The 24,230-nt window shown below is 37.9% G+C and overlaps 1 protein-coding gene and 1 pseudogene across 3 annotated transcripts in view; both read left to right on the top strand.

Annotated features, from left to right (window-relative positions):
- Cacna2d1 (calcium voltage-gated channel auxiliary subunit alpha2delta 1) overlaps nt 1-24,230 on the top strand; it is a 448,878-nt gene that overhangs the window by 97,185 nt on the left and 327,463 nt on the right. The window lies entirely within an intron of this gene.
- LOC110563033 (heterogeneous nuclear ribonucleoprotein H-like) lies at nt 22,194-23,991 on the top strand (annotated as a pseudogene).

The raw sequence follows: 24,230 nt of genomic DNA, 5'->3' as shown, positions 1-24,230 counted from the left end.
ACTTTGACTCCTGAAAAGTCACTTTTTCTTTCTATGCAAGATGTCTTATTTCAGATTAACTGCTAATTTCACTGCTCTTCTGAGTATACGTTTGAATCTGTAAGAATTTCAAAAATTAAGTCTTTTTTATAGAATGTGTGTAGAATCTCTGCAAGTCTGCTGCCTTCTGCTCTAAGGAAGTGTTAGGCTTTGAGGTTCAGCAGCTGCATGAATATTAAAAAAAAACATTTTAGCAAGGTCAAATATAGCATGACAATATCCTATTACTTGAATCATTTCTATGAAATGTTGTGAACGGAACATATCACCATATATAGCTCTCTGTATTCTATGCTCATTATCCCTAAAAGAGCGGACTTCTTCATTATGGAGACCTACTATCAGACTGCTGTTAATATCCCCAGTCCCAGCACACTCAGTGAGCATGGTTCATGCTGTTTCTCTGGCCCCTGGCTAGTGGAGAACAAGCCATTTCATCTGCTATACCTACTATGTAATTTCTAGTTCTTTCATACTCAAGGCTGATACTATGATTATTGTTTCTCTACCAACTTCATATGGTTATTGAAAGGGCCCTGAGCTTATTGGATAGATTGCATATATATATGTATATTATACATATATATATATATATTTTATAGAGAAGATATATACATATTATAATGGGTAATTGCCACCCTAGGAAAAGCTTAATCTTTCTCATCTACCTTACTGTGTCGTTTTTACCTTCTTTTACTTTTTTGGTGTACATTGCTCAGGGTTTAATGCCTTTCATAAGCTCTAAACCAATAAAGATGACTTTTTGTTAGTTTTTCTTTAATAACTGTCTTACACAAACTGCCACACTTTATCTTGAGTGTCCTGGACAGGCTCACTTGTGTGATTTTCTTTCATGCCCTGCTGAGTTTTAATAAACCAAATTTCCACGCAACTCTGTCATTCAGAGCTTCCCTTACCTTGCACAAACTTCATTTTGTCATAGGGTTTATCAAAAGAAGTAAATCCCTATGCCACTGCCAAGGTCCGGCATGGTTTAAATTCATCATTATACCTAATGTGAACCCGGTTTTAACTATCTCAGCCTGTTTGACCTCAAACACCACTTCTCTCATGCCGAATTTTCTCACCATTCATGCCCTGCCTTTATTGCCTTCCAGCCCGTGAGATTCATGGGGACCTTGGCTGACAATGACCTAGTGTTTCCAATGGCTTACGTAACCTTTCGCATCAGAGGCTGTTTTTCTTGGGTGCACTCAGCTTACAAAGCCTTTGTCTCAAAGAAGGTTAAGGAGGAATGCCACAGAATTGGTCTGCTCCCATGTCACCCAGGCTGATGCCATCCCCCCCTGTTGCACACCCTCATGACAAGACGACTGTGACGAATCTTGCTTCTCGTCTAATGTTTTCCAGAATTCATAATAATGGCTCAATGGATAAAGAACTTGCCACACAAATCTGACCAAGTGCTTCTGATCCCCATAACTCACATAAAGGTGAAAGGAGAGAACCAACTCCACAGAGTTGTCCTCTGTCCTTCACATGTATGTCACGACACATGTGTTCTTCCTCAATAATAGTAATAATATTAATAATCATAAACTTAAAGAGTCTCTCCCAATTTAAGCACTCTAAATATGAAGTATTCTTTAAATATATTTTCCTGTACTGCATCATTAGTAAAGCCATGTTTGCATGCTGAATCATGCCTTTTCTTCTCCTTCTACATTAGTAGTCAGGCTTGAGGGCTATTTTCTGTCACCTTTAGAACTTTTCTTATTCCTAATCATTGCTCAACTTTTAGGAGATTTGTATTATTGGTTACCAGTAAGAAGTCATAAAGACAAATCTACATTGTAATCCTCCCCCTAACCTGGGCTCTGTTACCTCTAGGTAAATGACAACAAAATATATCCATCTCATTCTCTACGTTTTCTGCTTTCCCTGATTAACCAGAGGATCCTGAAGGCAGTATCCATATGCCATGTTCCCGTTGTAATTTCTTCCTTACATGAGCAGGTACTTTCTGAGTGGAGAGCTGAACATCGGTTGCCAGTATAGATTGCACAGACCATGTAACTATTATTATAATCAGGTCTCAAGGCGTTCCATGCTTCTTTAAGAGAGCTGTATATTCTCTACTCCATCTGCCATTTATGCGTATCTCTGTACTTAAATGTCACATCTCTATCAGCAAGTCAGCATGGCACCCCATATTGTGTAAAGACCGCCGGTGGTCTTCTCTCTACACATGACCTGCTTCACATGTTTCTTCGTGCCTTATTACATGTAGAAGGACCAACCAACTGCTATTCCACTGAGGAGGCACATCATACCAAAAATATGATTCTACCTAAATCTGGCTAGCTGAGTGAAATGAATATATTGTGGTTGCTTATAAGGACATTGGTAAAGGGTCGTTTATGGGGACATGGATAATTCGGGTAGCCTTATCACTGGGAAGCCCAATAGAGAATCAGGGATGATATACCAAATCCTCATCAGTTGAGTGCCCTGCACAACTTGCAGGCAGTTTCACATAAGAGTCTACTTTTCTGTAGCAGTTGATTGCTGTTTATAACTCCTAGAGCCTTCTGAGTCTGATAACTTTGTTGTGAATCCAAGTCTTGTCATTTTTATTCTCTTGCTAGGGAATGCCTCTAGTGCAGAGGAAATAGTTAACACTGAGCCAGTCGGGTTTGTAAGATGGAGATCTCCATGTCTTCACCTCCGGTGACTTCAGAAGCATAAACATAATCCAAGAAAAATTAAACCCATACAAATGAATCAGAGGTACAGAGAAGAACTGTGAAGTTATCTAGTGGTGCAAAGAAGAAGTAAAAATTTATTGAATTTAGCTAAACCGTGTTCCAGGTTTCCTCTTGTGAGAACATATTAAGGAGACTGTATGTGACTGAAAGAAGACAGTAGTGTTGAATCATTTTGGAGGAGCAAATGACTGACAAGGAGTTTGTCTGGATTTTTGTAAAGACATTGAAGGACTACTGTGAGGTACAGATGAAGGTTGTTCATTATTGTTTGAGAATGGAGGAGAGATAAGCATGCTGATAGTCAGAACAGAAGCTATCTACTAAACTAGAAAATAAAGGAGAGACTACAAGAGTGAATTTTTTGAAGAACTGTTTCCAATAAAGAAAGTTAGAAAAGGGTGACAGAATTTATATTTGAGAAGATAACTGAGGTCTGTTATTTAGGAGATATTATATTAAATACAAGTAAGGATTCCCATATGTGAAGATAAATAAAAAAATAAAAGTCACACCTCATGCACATTGAATTTCTTGGGCAAGAAGAAGACAATGTTACATGCAAAAAATGGGTTTGCCAATGTTGGAGACTGGAGCAAAGGCTTGGGAGAATAAAGTAAAAATGAAGACAGAAGGAGTCTGCCAGCTGTAATTAAAATGACTGATGAATAAAATAAAATGTATTTTACTAATAGTGTGAAAGAACAGAGGATACAAAACGCCCTTCGATGGTATCCTAACATACATAAGAATTCCAGAGCAGCCTGAACATTCTGTGTTTATACATATATAGGTATGCTTGCGTATTTTATACCTGGTCCAAAAACCTTTCCTGAGAATTGAAAACTATGCACAGTCAAGAGATCAAGACAAAAATTCCTCAGGATAGGAATGTGGAATATGGTACTTTAACCTAGCGGAAATGCACTCCTCTTTAATCATATTGTGAATGTCTCTTGAAGAATTACTTAGAAAGCTAGTATCTTTTTTAAGCCAGTGTTTTAAACTATGCAATCCACTATTCATTATGCAACATTGAAATTAGTTTCCCTGATCAGACCTGATAGGCTAGGGTCAGATAAAGGGGAGGAGGTCCTCTCTTATCAGGGGACTAGGGAAAGGGCATAGGGGGAGATGAGGGAGGGTCAATGGGACTGGAAGGCGATGAAGGAGGGGGCTACAGCGGGTATACAAAGTGAACAAATTGTAATAAGTAAGTAAGTAACTAAATAAATAAATAAAAACAGCACTGAGCTGGCAATGTTTTTTTTTTTTAGGTGAATATTCATTTATTTGCTTATTTATTATTTTGGGAGACAGGAGTTCACGGTGCTATCCAGGTGGCTTCTGAACTCATAGACATATGCCATCCTGCCTCAGTTTCCAAAGTTGCTAAGACTTGAATACCACTGTGCCTAGCTTCAGTAATTTTAAATCAATTTAGGCTTCTGGTTTTAAACCAGAATTATATATTTTAATGGGATGACCGTGACGTCTTAGCAGTGTAACCTTTGTACACAACGGTGAATGTAAGCTCTGAAACCTCTCAAATGACATCCTGGACAGATAAGGTCAGTAGACAGGCTAAGGAAAAGGCAATTTAAGCAGACTGGCATTATTTCCCTCATACAATGAGAGATTTCCAGAAGTTACTATTCCTGTTTGTTAGATCAGTCTCTCTGGGAGATCTACAAGTTTCTCCCTCCCTCTCTCTCTGTGTCTCTCTCTCTGGTGTGTGTGTGTGTTGCACAGGTGTTGTAATGTGTAAAGGGACTAGTGTCCCTCTGAAGTACTCATGAGAATAACAGTAATAACAACAACAACAACAACGCCAACCATTTTATATTTATAGAGATCCTACCATCTTGGAACAATGTTAATTAAGGTTTTCTACACATTTAATGTGAATTTCAGAGAAGAAATTCTAGAGAAAATTTATTGTAAAGAAAGGAAAGGAAGGGAGGTAATACTTAGCACTTACTGAGCAGTGTTGTGGTCCAATAATCCCTAGACTATTTAGATAGTGCTAGCATGGTTTCTTCTCTGTTGCGTCAGTTCCCTTTTCTCCACCTTCTAGACGAGACAGGGAAATTTCATAGAAATCTGTAATTTCCTGTCATTATTGAGTTAGAGAAAAAATTTGATTCCAGCCGTGTATCCACATTGTGATCTTGGTGTTTCCTTGTGTGCACCTATTTTTGGTTTAAAGGCTTGAAATATCAATTCATTTAATTTTCACAGTGCATTGTGTAAAACTAAAACAGCTTACGTGGCTTCACCAACTCATTTATGAAATGAGAAGTTAAGATGTGAATTCTTGTATGTAGCTTTCCTCACTGTCATCCATATGTGCTCCCTCAATTATGATGGTCAAATCAAAGCAGTCTTTGCAGATGGCATGTAACTATTATGACCAAGACAGTCATACTAATAATGTCTCCATGACCAAGACAATCATACTAATAATGTCTCCATTTGATCTCGTGGGACCCTTATATTTAAGTTTTGTGTTGTCAGTATTTTCATCTATTTTATTTGTCCTCTGAATCCAGAAGCTACCTGGAGCACAGTTTGGCTAGTTTCTTGACCAAATCAGATATGGACATATCCTACAAATGTTCCCAGTTAATAGTTTCTGAGAAGAAAATACTTCTTTATTTTTTTAACTCATATTTTTATAGACAAGAAGAGCCTCTGTGTGGTTTATTCTGTTTCTTTGCTTTTGACTCTATTACTATATGAAAATATTAAAGCCCTCAAGTTTAGGCTGCTAACAGCATGGTATTTGAGCACTCTTACTTTATTTTCTAAATACAGTTCTTGTTGTGGTTAGAATCCGAGACTGCCTCCTGAAGGCCTGTGTCTTGAAGACTTGGCTGCCAGTTCTGGGCTTGTGAGTGGTGTTTAGATGCTGAGGCATTGCTCTTTTTAATAAGTGATGAATCTAAACCAAATGCAGCATTAAGAGTTGGGGTTGTTGCGAGAATCAGATTACCAGAGCAAGGCTGTGGATAACTTTAAAGATGGATCTTATGTCAGGACACTTCCTCTCAACTCTGTGCCTCCTGGCCTTCCTGAGGTGAGCAGCTTTGCGGAACCACGTTTCCTGCTTTAATGCTCTCCTTCACCACAGCCTAAAAGCAATGGAGCCAGTCCACAAGACCGAAACCTTGAAATTATGAAGCAGAATAAATCTACCCTTAAACTATTGCCACCAATATTTGTTACAGTACTAGGAATGGACAGAGTTTTTCAGATATCAAAGCCACGTTGAAAGTCCTTTGAAAAGCAGGCCTTGTGATATCTGAAGAGGTGGACAGGTATTCTACTGTCATTAGAAGGCTAAGTAGGGCCTTAAAGAGTTGCTTGCTAGCAATTGTTTGATGGTGGAATGATGTTCGTTACCCTATATAATCTATTTTTATTTATATTATTTATCCAGAGCATGGTACATTTATCTAGGACATTTTGGTTTAGGAAAGTGCATATTAGTACTACTTTGTTTAAATTTATATTAAGTAGTTAGTAGTTTGGATGGATACAAATACACTAGACAATACTTTTAGCCATTTAGTGGACTAGAGGAAAAGGATTGGAGGGGGGGAAAGGTAGGGAGGGTGGGACCGGGAGGAGATGAGGGAGGGGGCTACAACTGGGATACAAAGTGAACAAATTGTAAAATAATAATAATAACAACAAAAGAAAATAAAAGTACTATCCTATCAGAACTTTAATCAGAGCATTGTTTTTTTTTTCTGAAATTTTTTACCTTAAATGGAAAACATGTGTAATTTGACTACCATTTTTAAGGTGTTAAATCATCATCATTATTATTATTTACAGTTTATTCACTTTGCATCCCAGTTGTTGCTCCCTCTCTCAACTCCTCCGGTTCACTCTCTTTCTTCCTGCCTGTTCCTCCCATATCCTCCTCCCCTAGTCCACTGATGGGGAGGTCCTCCTCCTCTACTGTCTGACCCTAGCCTATCAAGTCTCTTCAGGACTGTCTGGATTCTCTTCCTTTGTGGGCTGGCAAGGTCTCCCCACCAGGGGAAGTGATCAAAAAGCAGACAACCTAGTCCATGTCAGAGACCATGCATGGAGAAGACCTAGACACCCTGGTCGCATGTAGCCCATAGGAGCTCAGTCTCCATGTGGGTTCCCTAGTAAGGGGAGCAGGATATGTCTCTGACAAAGATAGTTTCAAAAAAGCCCGATGGCTTATGAGATGTATGCTGCTGGTTAAAAGATAATACCAAATAGAGGTAAATCGCAAATAAAAAAACAAATTCTTGTATCATTCTACTTCCGTCTTCACAGAATAGCAACCACTATCCAAAAAAAGTATAATGATGTGAACATGCTTGTTAATAGTACTTTACTGGGAAAAACATGTACAGAAACAATGCTCACCCAAGGGTGCTCTTTGTGATTCTTATAATGAAGTATTTAAGTAGAATTCCATAACATCCTCCAACTCTAAGACAAATATCGAACTCCAGCTAAGTAGTATTGCTAACATCAAACACTACTTAGCCACTTAAACTAGTGTTATTAAGTGTTAACTTTATTTTCTTAAATATTAGGTTTTTTTTTTCTCCTTCTGTTCACCTCTTATTATCTTCCTGCAAAATTACACAAGCTGTGACACTCCCCATGGAATTCATTTGCTGAGAATCATACCATCAGAAACTCTTCATGGGTCCATGGTGGTACCTTGACATTTTCTCTATACAGGCATGCTCATTTAAACTTATAACACATAATTCTTCTGAGTTTGTGAAATCAAGAGACATATCTGTAAAGAAATGTTTCATCTGCTTCCCTAAAAATCCCTGGACACGAGTTTATTATTAGCATGATGTAATGCTTTGATAATTTAATTAAGGAATGTTAGAGTCATAAATCTTGCATAGAAGTGGGAATTCTGGACCTTCTCCTTTTAAGCAAATGCATGAGTAAGCCACCAAGGTAAAGGTTGCTGTTTTCTTTCAAAATAGTGCTCATGGCCAACCTCTCACAGTTTGAAAATCCAGCCATATCCTTGTGAATTTAAACCCATTTTATTCTTTCTCCGTTGTATGTTGACATTGGATAACATGCTCCTGCATGATGATGCCATTTTGCCATGTGTGTGAGTGTGTGAATGAGGAGAGCTGAGCATGTAGGAGCTATCATCAACTTATCAGATCTTTGTCTTCTTGCTAAGTCATGTGGACTCTGAGTTGCTGAGCAATCATTGTTGACAGACCTGTGTTAACGCTGTATACACATTATTATATTTATTCCCAGGCAGAACCTCATGAGGTAGAGATGTGTATACTATTTAGCTGAATATCAGTCATGATCTTTTTACAACATGTGTAGTCTCCTGCTACAAAGAGGCCCATACCATCTGAATATTAAGTGTCAATATAGTTTCTTTGTATTACATTATTTTATTACTTATTATGAGGTCTCCTATGGGTATTTAGAATGCTTATATGTTTTTATATAGTTGATACTAATATTGTTCATAGACCAAATACATATATGCATTTGTACATATGCAGGCATGAACATTTATACACATAATCACATGCATATTCATGTATAAATACAAAACATACGTATATGTATGTATTGCGTGTATACACATGTATATGTATACATGTACATTCATACATATATATGTGCACACATTTGGTAAATAGATATAGGCTATGAACAATATTAGTATGAACTGTATATGTATTCATGTATATGTACATATGTATATATACACATACATGTATGTATATATGGGCTATGAACAATATTAGTATATATATATATATATAGTATACAATTATATATGTATCCATGTATATGTAATCAATATACACATATATATTGATTACTTTGTAAAAATTACATCTTCTAAGTCAAATATTTGAGTAAGAAAGTAGATAGAGCATTCTTTTGAATGAAATGGAATTTTTTAATCCTTGTATTTATTTCTTCTTCTTCTTCTTCTTCTTCTTCTTCTTCTTCTTCTTCTTCTTCTTCTTCTTCTTCTTCTTCTTCTTCTTCTTCTTTATTGTTTGTTTAAATATAGAACTTTTGATTGTTTTGGATAGGAGTGGCCTGGTTGCATTTGGCACAGGATAATAAGTAAAAATGTGTTCTATAAAGACAACCTAACTTTAAATGATAGATATAGTCTTAATTGTCATAATAGTGCCAACAACTAATCTTCATCTCTGTAGATTAATGCTGCTGCTGTTGACAAGATGATCAGATCAAAATGAACAGACTGGCTGTGTCAAACATCTGTCCCCAACATGTATTTCCAGATACCTCGTTCTTCCATTAACAGTGACTGATGGTAGATGCACCACCTGTGATCTAGCTCGTGTGATCTAGCTCAGTACAGGGAGCACGGGAGCACAGGGCTTTGCAGCTGTGTGACCCTACTGTCCTCAAGTCTCGAATTCTGGAGTAACTGACACCCTCAACACCCTACCAGGAGCAAAAACCGAGTTTTGTCTTGAGAGCGGAGGTATTAGTCACAAAAGACTCTACTCCTTCCCTGCTTAATTTATGTGTTCAGTCCTTGGACTCCTTATTCCCCAGTTATAGCTTTTCCTGTAAATGCTGGTCTATTGTGAAACAGTCACCCCTGACTGTCGACACTGAGAAATTCTATGCCTGCTGATGTAAAGGGCCAGCAATAAATAATAATGACTCATTTGCAAGCAAGAGGATTTACAGAGAATTTATTGCCCTACATACTACTTCCTAGACCATTTTTATCCCAAGCGCAGTGACATAGTGTGGCCTCTTAAGCAGGAAAATAATTAAATAATTAAATCATTTGCTCTGATAAGCTTGCACTTAGAACATTTCTTTAGAGTGTGGATGTTCATGTGACCTTTCTGCTGGTTGTTCATCCTATGTTTCTCCCTTAGAGAAATTGTTCATCATTATGACATTTCATTGCATGGATATAATCTACGTCTCAAATGGGCATTTCCAAACAACCGATCAAAACAACTTAGTTTAATGTATTATTTGGGATGTCTTTGTTGGTTGTTATATTTTGACTTATTAATAATAGCCATTGAAATTAAATGAATCCACACAGCGTCTCACAGAGTGACAACACTTTCAGTTTCAATAGTAAAATGTCTAAACACAAGAGTCTTATATGAGACTTCACAGCAGGATAAATAAAATAGGAGCAAATTACTGAACACTTACGGTATACCAGACACTGTGCTACAGACCTTATTTCTGTTTGGTTCTTTGATATTTTAACCCGTTTCCAGACCTGGCATTGAAATTGTCTCTATTTGGAACCCAGGGCCATTCTTCATTGTCTTGAGCATGCGTAATACTTCTTCAGCCCCCCAGTGAACGCTTTCTACATCTGAAGCTACTAGATTCATTACTTCTAGTCTTGCTCCCCCTCTCCTTTTCTGCCTGCCAATCTTCTTTGACTTCCTCTTCTTAGTACATGGTTCAAAGCGTTTCATCCAAGCTCACTCTATTCTAGGTTTGTCATTCAGTTGAAAATAAAATGATGCATTATTTTGCATTAGATGTGAGGTATAGAAGTAGATATTGTATATTATTCCAGTTTACATGAAACTGTGTGAAGGAAGAGAACGATGAGAAGGGAAAGATGAATATGGATGTAAACAAATGAAAAGATGATGGAGACATTTTTTTCCGGTCTTAAGCATTCACTATAAAATATGATTTTTTTTTCTAATAACAGGCAAAGCGATTACAAAACCCACAATTTTCACTAAGCGAAGTGTAACAATTTTGACCTATATAGAAAATACCAAAAGTTTCAGAGTCCCTACAAGCCCCAGACTGTGCTGGTGCTGTTACCATTGATGGATGTTTTGAGACACTCTCGTGTAGATGTTAAAGCTTATGCAAATCAGGACTTAGCCATTAAGATTAATGGAAAGTTTTTATTCTGTACTTGAACCAGAGATGATATGCACTCTTTATAAAAAAAATTAAATTTATTTTAGTGTGTATGTGCATCTGTGTGTGTGTGTTCATGTTTATGTGTGTGCCATGTCAAGGTATGCCACTGGAGATGGGAATAGTACCTGATGAATCTTGATGGCTCAGCTATTTGTTCTTATGGCGGCTGAGATCCTCTTTTTTGGGTGGACGCACTTAATTAACCATTTTCAGTTACAGTATGTGAGATTCAGGACATGTAGATATAGAGAAGAGGCATTATGTGTATGGCACAGCTAAAACCTGGAGGCAGCTGGATTTATCCATGCAATATAAAGAACATGGGAAAAACTCTAGGGTTTTTCAGGTTTTGTTAAATTTATAGATGACATTTATTCTATTCATGGTCCTTCTTTGGCCCAAATTCTTGCTCGCTGGAGCTCTCTAATTCTGTGACTGCCATCTTTTGGGAATTGCTCTTTCTTTAATTTCTGTGCTGCCAAATGTTTGCCAGCCACAGGGCCAGGAAAACCAAGGCTGCTAATGTTGCTATGCTTCTGTGATCAAATCTCTCATCTAAATGGCAGGCTCTAGCCCTTAGCTGATGCCTCATAGCAATTGCCCCATCACTGTTGGAAGCCAAATCAGCATATTAAAAAGCAGCAAGTGGCACCTAAAGCCTACCCTGAGAAGAGTTCCTGCGAGTTCCTTACCAGCACAGCCTCCACTGTGCTTTTTGAGTAGTGCAGCCATGCCCCCTGACTTGAAACAACATTTCTCAGCTGCACGGAAGGCACATGGAATAAATACTGGAAGGAGGACAGTTTAAAGACTTAAAAGCAGTTCCTGTCAAGGCAGACCATACTTTTCCTCTCAGCTGACTACTCACAGGGGAATTATCCCGATGATTTGCCTGGGTTTTATTGCCATATAAGTAGGCGTCCGTTACAGATGGAGCCAGCAGTGTACATTTTTGTTGTGTTTGTGTGACAATAGTAATTTCCTCCTTCTTTGTTTAGTGACAGCAAGTACAAAAGAAAAGAATGCTCACGTATTAAGAAGCAGTGGTTCCCAGAAGGTTCCTGGGTAATTGTGGTAATGTAAACTCAGAATTGTAAAGCTGGTACAGGTTAGTTTTCAGAAGTTGGCTTGTATTTAGCTGGCATCAACCAAAAAAAGTCTGATTTCAGCTAATGTGTTCTTAATAATACTGATATGTATTATTTTCTTGGTTTATTTGGTAGAGGCTGAGTCCACAAACTCCAAGATCGGTAATTTTAATTAATACATTAATAGGCATAACTGCTCTAATTTTATTTTCTATAAAAATACTGTCTGTCTATTATATCCAGTTCTCCTTATCAGAAAGGGATAGAAAATTCTGATGGGCGTGTTTCACCCTAAGAACCTGGATTGGTCTCTTTGTAAGAAGTTGGGAATGACAGGAGAACTGAAGCAAGATCAGAATGTTTGAGAGCACTTTCCAGTTCTAATCGGAGAAAAAAAAATATAACGGTTACGACGGTAATCAGTAATTAACATAACTGTTGAGTTATAAGGATCATAGTCACAAATCAAATAAACAGCACCGACTGGAAAGTATTGTTCAAGAACAGCCCCGTGAGTGAAAAGAGAATCTCACTGGATTGTTTGTGTGGAATGATGCTGCACTCCTTTCCACCTCTTTAACTGAGCAACTTCTACGTAACATAACTTAAGGCAGCCTTACTTATCATGTATTTTCTTTACTAAATCACTGATTTTTTATTTAAAATTTGTAAGTACGGATTTAAAAACATGTGTATGCATCATTTGTTAGGTATGGTGTGCATTAGAGTTTTTAAACTTGTGGAGTTTTTTGTTCGTCCTTTGTGTATCCGGGTTCACCATGCAGCAGAAAAAAAGACATGAAATAACCCTGTGCTGGTTGGATTTATGTCAGCTTGACACTGGCGACAGTCATTTGGGAAGAGGGAGCCTCATTTGAGAAAGCCTGTGTGCCAGGGTGCAGTGCATTATTGATGCTCATTCAGGAGGGCCCAGCTGGCTGTGTTGTGGCTGTGGGTGCCATGTGAAAACGGGCTGAGCAAGACAGTAAGCCGTACTTCTTCATGGACTCTGCACCAGTTCCCGCCTCCTGGTTACTACCTGGAGTTCTTGCCCTGAAATCCCTAGGCTACAAGCTATGAGATGAAATAAACCCTTTCCAACCCAAGTTGCTTTTGGACATGGCGTTTCAAATCAGCAACAGAAGCCCTAACTAACATAAATCCCTACTATATGACACTGATCGTCTAAATTAATTAAAACTTTCAGTTGAATATTTACAAAATATCATTTCTTAAAACTTTTGAAAGCCAGAGAGTACATTTTGTGTAATTCTAACCTTTGTGACAGTAGGTGATTTATATCTTGAATTACCTAGTGGTGAAATGCACTGATTTTATTATCACGTATTCAGAAATTAATTTTCAAGAATTTTACTTCCTACACATTTATTGTGTCAGTAGAGGACAACATTTCATTTTTTAAATTTATTATTTTTTATTAATTACAGTTTATTCACTTTGTATCCCAGGTGTAGCCACCTCCCTCATTCCCTCCCAATCCCACCCTCTCTTCCCCATCTCCTCCCATGCCCCTCCCCATGTCTAGTGAGAGGGAAGGCCCTCCTCCCCTTCCATCTGACCCTAGCCTATCAGGACTGGTTTTGTCCTTCTCTGTGGCTTGGAAGGCTGCTCCCCCATCAGGGGAAGGTGATCAAAGAACCAGCCACTGAGTTCATGTCAGAGAGAGTTCCTGTTCCTCTTACTAGGGAACCCACTTGGATACTGAGCTGCCGTGGGCTACATCTAAGCAGGGGTTCTAGGTTATATCCATGTATGGCTCTTGGTTGGAGTATCAGTCTCAGAAGAGATCCCTGTGCCCAGATTTTTTGATTCTGTTGTTCTCCTTGTGGAGTTCCTGTCCCCTCCAGGTCTTTCTGTCTCCTCCTTATTTTATAAGATTCCCTGCACTCTGACCAAAGTTTGACTATGAGTCTCAGCATCTGCCTCAATACCCTGTCTTTCAGAGGCCCTTTGTGGCAGGCTCCTGTCCTGTTCCCTACAACATTTCATTTTGAATAAAGAAGTGAATTTTCAATTTTTCTTTGTATTTTAATATTGTCTCATCTGAATGTTTATCATCTATTCCTTTATTATGTATATATACATATATATGTATCTATGTATCCATACATACATTTTATGCATATATGTATAATTATTTAGTATTTATATCTATTATATATTTATATATCACCTATTTATTATGTATCTATTTATCATCTATATTCCTACCTATGTAGTTACTTACCATCTTTAGCTTTATTTTGTTTTACTTTATTTTGAACATTGTCTCATGTAGCCAAAACTGGCCTTGAACTCCTAATATTTCTGTTTCCACCTTCCAAGAACTGGGATTACAGAAGTGTGACATCACATCTGACACTTATCTTGAATTTTCAACCTCTTTTTTTTTTGTGTGGAGTTTCTTTCAGGCAGTGTACAGCTCTTAATTATAAATATAAATAATATATTTATTAATACAAGGTAGGCCATGCTTTCCTAGGAGAATTCGGTTAATCCACAGCCCAGGACTGAACACTTGCTTTTGTTTTCTCTACCCTGTTGTTCAGCACATATGTTTGCTGCACCGTTTTCTGTTATTTCATTGTTATTTATTTTAAGTGCATCAGGTTGATTGTTTCTCAAAACTCCTAAGAGTTTCACTAATTCTTGGAAGTGAAGTTTTTTTTTCCAGACTACACCTAAGTGAAGGGAATTTCTCATCCTCCCATCTATAGCTGTTTTTCATTCAGTTTTAAATTTTTCCAGTTAAGGAAGACAGCATTCAACACACACACACACACACACACACACACACACACACACACACACACACACAGAGAGAGAGAGAGACAGAGACAGAGAGACAGAGAGACAGAGAGACAGAGAGACAGAGAGACAGACAGAGACAGAAATAGACATAGAGACAGAGTGGGGGGAGAGCAAGAGAGAGAGAGAGAGAGAGAGAGAGAGAGAGAGAGAGAAGAGAGATTTAGGTGGCCGAAGTTATTTTTCTGTGCTTTCTATGGACAGGAGAATTTTACTCTTACAGAGAACTGAGGTCAAGTTGGTGGAGGAGTAAAGGCAATGGAGCAGATTGAACTATCGTAATCTATTTTCTGTTGCTATAACAACATACCTGAGGCTGAGTAACTGATAAAGACGTTTATTTGGGTCATGATTTTGCTAGATAACCCATCTCAATACCATGCACTGGCTTCTAGGCAAGGGCCTCTTGCCTACATCAGAAGATGAACGATGAGCCTAAGGTTCATACTTTATAGTGGAATCTTTTCTTAGAAACGAATTCAGTCACTAAAACCCTTAGTAAATAGGATGAAGCCATGTGATGTAATTACCTTCTACTTGCTGCTTCTTAAAGATTTTGCTTCCCTCGCAGCACTGGGTCACAGGTTTCCAGTATACAGTCATCTGAGAGAGGGGCCGAAGCCCAGCCATAGCACTTACTCTTCCTGGAACTTCCACGTCCGTCCTGTCTGCCTGCTGGACTTCTCCAGAGGTTCCAGTAAATTTTATGCTCCTTGGGGAAATTTTGTCAGAGAGTTCTTTCCCCTTGGATCTTGTTACAGACTGATTTGTGTCTCAAAATTTATAGTGTTCGGCTTCTCTCAGGAGGTAATGATGTTTGGAGAGAGTGTCTTCAAAGGGGCCATTAAATTATAATGTGGTGTTAGGGTAACTCCCTGTTCAACAAGGTTGCTGTCCTTTAACACAAGGCTATGGATATAGTTACACACAACGAAAGTCTATGTGAAGATGCTGAGCCAAAGCTAGAGCAGAGTTCTCGAGAAGAATCCAGACTCTATGACAACTTGACATTGGGCATTACAATACAGAACAGTGAATAGTTAAATTTTGTTGTTTAAGCCAGCTTTCTCCAGCAGACAATGACAGAGGTCAGTTGAACCAGGTGCAGAATGGTGTTGGTAGACAAGTGATTTACTGGAAGTAAGTGACTTGACTCACTCTTTGATTAGTTGCTTTATAGGAAGAGACAAAGAGGTGTAAGAAGTCAAAGAAAGCATACGGAAGCAGAAATTCCCAGAATCCTCTTGTAACAAGTGAACTCACTCATAAATGAGCAAAGGAAAAGTGTTTATCATTGTTCATTCGAATCTTGTGAAAAATAGTTGCATGTCAATATTTAGAGTCTCAGAGAAAATATAAATCTTGTTTTTAATTGCAGAAATGCATGCATGTATACTGTACAGTTTTAAATTACCAAGTATCTAGCCCATTGACCAGTATGAAAGAACTTTCTAAAGATAAATGTAGTGAAAACAAACCTGGATATCTATTATTTCTAATTTCTGTGACAAAATGTTCTGTAGTAAGATGTAAATAGAATCATGTTTATTCCTATAATTCATTTCAGAGTTGATTATCCACTGCTGTGTATATTACAGAAATAATATTTTTAAAACTTGAGGCTGAAACAAGGCAATTGTTTCTTTCTTCCTCCTTGTAGCAGAAAATGATGTAAGGTGATCAAATATGGGATACTGAAACCTTTCTTAACAGCAGTTGCCTGTGCTGTGTGTGTTCACATGCCTGCTGTTTAAGGATGGTGATGCTCTCTCATTCATTCCTGCACTATATTCAGACATGTTGACTACCACCAATAGAGCATTTAACCATACGTAGAGCCAGAAGACAAGAGATGTTGTTTATACTCAGAATTGCAGCAAACTTATTTTCCTACCAAAATGTGAAATTGATTGAAGTTCATTTTTTTTTTTTGTTACACTGCAATTTATTTTCTCCACCGTATTTTATGATGTAGTCTCCAATTAAGTTAATATTAGGCTAGACACCATTTACTCATTTCCAGGTTAATACACAGGGTCAAATTTTAGGTCGTAGACTTGTTTTTTGTTATTTTTTTATAAACAATACTTTTTGTTTTTATTAATTCATTTTTAATTACACTTTATTTACTTTGTATCCTACCTCCAGTTCCCTCCTTCTTTCCCTCCTAACCCCTCCCTTCTACCCCTTTTTCCACGAATGCCCCTCCCCAAGTCCACTGGTAGGGGAGGGTTTCTTTTTCTTCCTTCTGATCCTAGTCTGTTAGGTCTCATCAGGAGTGGCCTGGTAAGGCTGCTTACCCCTCAGGGGGAAGTGATCAAAGAGCAGGCGAATCAGTTAATGTCAAAAGCAGTCCCTGTTCCCATTACTATGGAACCCACTTGGACACAGAACTGCCATGGGCTACATCTGTGCAGGGGTTCTAGGTTATCTCTATGCATGGTACTTGGTTGGAGTATGAGTCTCAGGAAAGACCCCTGTGTTCAAATTTTTTGGTTCTGTTGATCTCCTTGTGGACCTCCTGTCCTCTCCAGATCTTACTATTTCCCACTTCTTTTGTAAGATTCCCTGCATTCTGCCTAAAGTTTGGCCATAAGTCTCAACATCTGCTTTGATAGTCTGCAGTGCAGAGCCTTTCAGAGGCCCTCTGTGGCAGGCTCTTAACTTGTTTCCTGTTTTCTTCTTCTGATGTCCATCCTCTTTGCATTTCGCGTTTGGAGGAAAATATTTCTCTGAAGAGCCATAAGGTTGTTTGTGTGGATTTGTATATCTACCTCATGTTACATAATTTTGCCATTGAATATTGTTCATGGTCACCATGTTTTCTTTATACACTACATACAGGATCAACTAAGAATATTGTTTCTGCCAGAAGTCTCATTATCTCACTGTTCAGAATAATTATATAAAAACAGATTATTTCCTTGGCATTTTAGATTTGTTAATAACCAGCTTATACAGCTAACTGGAAGAATGAATGCTTTTAGCATTTAGAACACAAGTACAGTTCTTTTAGTGTCTTTAAAATATTAATGAAGACAAATATAACTTTTTTTTCTTCGGTTTTCAACTGCACAAGTGTAGCAAATAGAGAAAAAAAAAAAAAAAACTGCTTGGACAAAGAAAAGACTGACCTGTGCCTGGAATCCCTAATCCTTTGAGATTCAGATACAAAAGAAAGTAAACATCATTAAGATTGAAAAAGTAAATGCATTAAACATTGCTTACTCATTTTATTATTTTAGAAAGGTATTATTTTTTTTCTAGAGAATTAGTGGATATAAACAAAACTAGGCAAAATAATGAAAATCTCTTTCTTTCTCTCTTTGTGTGTGTGTATGTGTGTGTGCATACATACAACAATTAGTAGAAATCATTCATATACTATACAGTATTTTACTTTTTAAATTTGGGCTAAGTGTTAAGTAATGTTTTGAATACAGAAAATGTAAAATAAGAAAAATTTGATGCTAAACTACCCAGATGTAAGTATGGTCTAACTGTTCAGTGTACATTATCTCACTAATTATAAGCAAATATTTACCCTAAAAATTAAGATTATGACAACATTTTGATTGTATGTAATTTCAGGTACCATATTTGAAAAATACACATTTTAAATCTTAAAGCATTCTCTGAAAGTCATGTAAGTGAAATTTCAAAGCTAGCTAAAATCCAACTAGTGGCAGTCAGGCTGAGTTTAACCAGGTAATAATAGTGCTTGTGGCTATGAAAACCATGTCACGAATTCCCCGGTGACTGATATGCCTCTTTTCATTCCCCACTCTTATGACATACAGTGTCTTGTGGTGGAATGGCTGTTGGATATAAATTCTCTCTGTGTGTGAGTGTGTAGGCTGGGAGACAATCCCAGAAGTCAGTCCTTATCATTGTCCATCTTATTTTCAAGACAGTGGTTTTACTTGGAGCTTACGAAGCACGTAGGTTTACTTCAGCATGTACAGAGCTCCATCTGTTTTCACTCTCAGCATTGTGATGCCAAGCTTACACCAATGTGCCACATTTTGTGTTGGTTTTGGAGGACCAACTTAAAGTTGTCATGTTTTTATGGACAGAATCATCTCCTCCTCTGCCCTAGGAAAATATTTGTGTACATCGAATACGTCATTTATCTCTTTGTGGTATACAAGTGCATTATTTATTAACAAGAATACATTATTTATTATAAATATCTTTTCTTTAACAAAAACTTTATTTAAAAATTTGATATCAAACTTTCTTTAAAGAGGAGTTAGAAAAACAAAAGAGCATCCTTAGGCTCTTTAAAGTTTTGCTATTTCAATAGGTGTGCTTAGGACAAGTATACAGATTGTGTTCTGTATAAATATTTATATTTGTGAAATCTCAGTGTTAAACATCTTTGTCAAGGTAGGCACCTAAAGCCTTGAGTAAAAATTAGTAAATTCCTTCCATTTTTCTTCTTAGTAGGTTTGAAATTTCAGTTTATGCAAATGAAATGAGATCATAATATGTAAATTAAGTTTTAGTATTTGAATTACATATGTATAAATTTATTAATTTTTTAAATTTAAATTTCCATGTGGTCATTTGTTGCTCTATTACAATTACTAATACCGATAATCTACATGGTGGTTCCTAGCATGACATTTCATATGCAGCAGTATACTATGAAACTACATTAAACCATTTGTATGTTTTATTTTAGTAGTCTTTTGGCAAATGTTGCATTTTTCTTCAATATCTTAGACAAAAGTGGTTTATATATGAAATGCTAGCCTCTTATTCTTTTCTAAACAATCTAGATTCACTTTTTAAAAATTTACTCTCATTTAAAAACGTTTCCTCGTTGGAAAATGTGTGTTGAAATGGCAATAATTACTAGTATGATATGGTATTTCTTACATACGTAGAATACTAAAACACTGCATTTTTTATATATGTAGTCTGTTTGAGACATTTTATATTAATTCCTAAGGTGTTTCCAGTTTGCTGTATGTGGACAGCATGGTCAGTGTGAGGCTTGGTCAAAGTTCTTATTTCAAGTGAAGTCTGCATCATTTTTGAGGACCCTGCATTCTCTTGTGATGTGATTTGCTTCTTGCTTACTGACTTTGTTTATTCCCTGTAACCTCTAATGAAGTTGCCTTCATAGGCTTCAATCTTCTTTCTTACCAGAATATTTCTTTTTACCATAGCTGGAAGTACTACTTTGTATTGAATTGATTTGAGGTTTTGTTGAGTAATATTTTATAATTAGTGATGATTTTTGGAAGAATTTTATTTGGTACAAATAGTGTGGAAGCACTTCCCTCATACACAGCTGATCATGGTGGCATAGATTCGAAATTTCCAAAATGAGGAGGCAATGACACAATCCCTGGGGGCTGGGACTCTCTGTTTAACCTTGATGGCTTCCACACCAGTGAGAGTCCCAGTCTCAATGTAAAGATGGGAGGTGCCTGAAGAGTGACACCTAGATTGTCCTCTGGCTTCTGTAAGTACACAAACAGATACACACAGATACACTCAGGAGCAGGGAGTGCCTTATAATTACAATGAAGCTCAGATTCGCTTTGAAAAGGAGTATTTGTTGTGGTTGAGGTTTGCCTGTCTGCCAATCCTGCACGTTGTTTTTAGTGTGCGATGGCCCTTATAATAATGCTAGGAGAAATATGCTGCTCTGTGGGAAGATCATCTGCAGAAAGCGAATGGTGAGCTTGTTTTATGCCTCCTCTGTACCTCACCAATCAGATAAATCAATGAAGTAGTATCTCTCTTCATATGTCACTTATCTCCACTTAATATCACATTTTTCTATTCTTTTTGAGATTATAATAATCACAGCATTTCTCTCTTCAGACAGGTTCACATATGCCTCCTTGCTCTCTGTTAAACTCAAGACCTTACTTCATTAACTGTTGTTACACGCGTATGCGTATGTGTATAAATCACTATAAGAATTACAGGGTAATTCTTCTTAATGAGATTTCTATGTGTGTATGCGTGGGGGGGGGGTGTTCACGCATATGTGTGTGCCTGTGTGTTTGCATATGTGTGTGTGTGCCTATGGAGGCCAGCAGACAACCCTGAGTGAGTAACCTTCCTTAGGAGAAGACATTCACCTTTGCTTTGCTTTGTTTGTTTATTTTTGCATTTGGATAAGAACTCACCAACTAAGGTAAACCAAAAGGCCAGGAGGCTCTGGAGCTTTCTTCACCTGCCTTGCACTGATATTGAAGGGTACTATGCCACCATACTCAGCTCTTTAAACTATTTTCTAAGGACCAAACTCACGTTCTAATGACTGCAAGGCAGGTGTTACACTGACTGAGCAATGTGCTCATCATTCAATATGAACTAAAAAAGAAAAAAAAATATTTTACTTGACCTAGAAATTTAGAAAAAATATTTAAAAATTTGGATATACTCTGCAAATGCATGCATAAGCCATTTAAAAATCAAGTATCACATTAGAATGTTAGATATTGAATGATGACTACAAACAAGATAGATGCGTACATATTAGAGATACAAGAATTCACAGTCATACACATATTCTTAGCTAACGGTGAAGCTGTAAGAACTAAAAAGGTACAGAGATAATACACAAGAGCCAGTGACTAATGGCTTTCTTTGATGATAGGTAGCTTAGAAATTTGCTATAGCTTCAGTGAGGACACACTGAACTGAAGAGGAATTTGACAAAGTTTCATGGTTCCAGACATATAACCTTCAAGAAGGTTTCTAATTGTGTGTCTTTTTGCTATTCAATCGTGGTCCCTTAAAGCCGCAATTACTTGTAACAGTTGTGGTGGTTAATGCTGAGAAATTTTTACTTGACACGTTGAGCTAACTGATTCCAATGTAGGAAATGTTCTAAGATGTTAACCCCATTATAAAGGGTCACTTATCTTGACAGCCTTTCCTGTTCAGTATCTGCATGCACAAGTTAATCTCGTATGCCCATAGTTTTTTCTTAGCCTTTCTGCCTCTTGCTGTCACAGAGCGGTCTTGTGTGACACCGCAACAGTGACTCAATGGTGTTCATACACGGCAAATCACTGAGCCATCTGTCCTGATAAATTCTGAAACTCTCTCTCCAGAGTAAAATGTCTGAGTCACAGTGCAGCTGAGGGTTTGTTTGCTTTTTCTGAGAGTGATTAATGGCAGGTGGCCTGTGTGTTCTTTTTGAAAATTTTTGCGTCATTTTTCGTTCATTTTCCAGCTGCATGATTGTGGGTTTTTATTTGATAAAGGTGTATATGTTTATGGTATATAACACGATGATGTGAATATGGATATAATCTGGAATAGAAAACCATGGATAATTAAACTCTTATTACCTCATGTATCTATCCCCTATTTTATGCGTGTAGGTGTCTTGCTTACATTTATGTATATATACCATATGCATGCCTGGTGCCCTCAGAGGCCGGATGAGGGCATTAGATTGTCTGGAAATGGAGTTATGGATGTTTATGTGCTACTATGTAGGTGCTGGAAATTAAACGTAGGTCCTCCAGAAATATAGCTGGTGCTCTTAGGCATCAAACCATCCTTCCAGTTCCTTTTTTACTTCTTATAAAATGCATATCTCATCATGCACGTATAGTGTTACTTTAATAATATAAAGTGCAAGTGGAAAAGAACCTAAGTTTTAGTTTATGAGTACATTTAAGACCATCATGCAATTTCAAAATGAGAAGATTGATCTGTCATTATAGACATTTGTTTTAAATTTCCTCCTATAAGGTTGGTCTTCCTGAATAGGAATCCCAGTCCTGGTCATCATCTTCACTACTAGAGTCTATGGGCTTTATTTAGGCTGTGCAGGGACCAGATAATCATTTCTCCTCAGCCATGCCAAGGCTTTGTGTGGAGTCTGTTTCCACAGCAGGACCCATGAAGAGACGATGATGCTGGGAATAGAAGGAGAGAGGGCTTTGTGGTGAAGGTCCGGGGCTTGCCTGGGTCCTGCTCAGCAGATGAAGTGCAGCGTTTCTTTGTTTGTTTGTGTTTGTTTTTGTTTTTTTTCTGACTGCAAAATTCAAAACAGGGCTCACAGTACTCGTTTCATCTACACCAGAGAAGGCAAACTGAGTGGCAAGGCTGTTGTTGCACTTGAATCAGAAGATGGAGTCAAATTGGCCTGGAAAAAAGACAGAGAAACTATGAGACACAGATATGTTGAAGTATTCAAGTCAAACAATGTTGAAAAGGATTGGGTGTTGAAGCATACTGGTCCAAATAGTCCTGACATGGCCAATGATGGCTTTGTACGGCTTAGAGGACTCCCTTTTGGATGTAGCAAGGAAGAAACTGTTCAGTTCTTCTCAGGGTTGGAAATTGTGATAAATGGGATAACATTGCTGGTGGACTTCCAGGGGAGGAGTATGGGGTAGGCCTTCGTGCAGTTTGCTTCACAGGAAATACCTGAAATGGCTTTAAAGAAACACAAGGAAAGAATAGGGCACAGGTATATTGAAATTTTTAAGAGCAGTCCAGCGGAAGTTAGAACTCATTATGATCCACCACGAAAACTTATGGCCATGCAGCGACCAGGTCCCTATGACAGACCTGGGCTGGCAGAGGGTATAACAGCATTGGCAGAGGAGCTGGCTTTGAGAGAATGAGGTGTGGTGCTTATGGTGGAGGTTATGGAGGCTGTGATGATTATAATGGCTATCATGACGGCCATGGATTTGGTTCAGATAGACTTGGAAGAGACCTCCATTATTGTTTTTCAGGAATGTCTGACAACAGATATGGGGATGGTGGATCTACTTTCCAGAGTACAACAGGACACTGTGTACACATGCGGGGATTACCATACAGAGCTCCTGAGAATGACATAATTTTTTTTCACCACTCAACCCTGCGAGAGTACATACTGAGATTGGACCTGATGGCCAAGTAGCTGGTGAAGCAGATGTTGAGTTTGCAACCCATGAGATGCTGTTGCAGCTATGTCAAAAGACAAAGCAAATATGCAACACAGATAAGTAGAGCTCTTCTTGAATTCTACAGCAGGAGCCAGTGGTGGTGGTTATGGTAGCCAAATGATGGGAGGCATGGGCTTGTCAAACCAGTCCAGTTATGGTGGCCCAGCCAGCCAGCAGCTGAGTGGTGGTTATGGAGGTGGCTATGGTGGCCAGAGCAGCATGAATGGATATGACCAAGCTTTACAGGAGAACTCCAGTGATGTTCAGTCCAACAATGAGTAGGTAGCTAAGGAGCAGTAAACAGCAGCTACTACAGTAGCGGAAGCCGTGCATCTATGGGCGTGAATGGAATGGGAAGGATGTCTAGCATGTCCAGTGTGAGTGGTGGATGGGGAATGGAATTGATTTTGATCACTGACTCTTGGCCACTTGTTTTTTTTTTAAGAAAAAAAAAGACTTCAGTTTAACAATTTTTTGCAGTTTAGCCTTGTCATTTATCCTACTCTTGAGTGAACATTGGCATTGTTCAAAGAACTGAGGTTCAGAGTTGAGCGTAGCAGTCACCTAGGATGATAGGGCAAAGCTGAGCTAGCTGTAACTGTTAAGCAATTCCAAGCTTTTCTTTAGTTATTGTAGGATGTATGTAAACAGTGCGGGTG

This window comes from Meriones unguiculatus, chromosome 21 (genome assembly GCF_030254825.1).
Source record: "Meriones unguiculatus strain TT.TT164.6M chromosome 21, Bangor_MerUng_6.1, whole genome shotgun sequence".
Taxonomy (NCBI): Eukaryota; Metazoa; Chordata; class Mammalia; order Rodentia; family Muridae; genus Meriones; species Meriones unguiculatus.
This window is presented reverse-complemented; position numbering and strand designations above follow the sequence as displayed.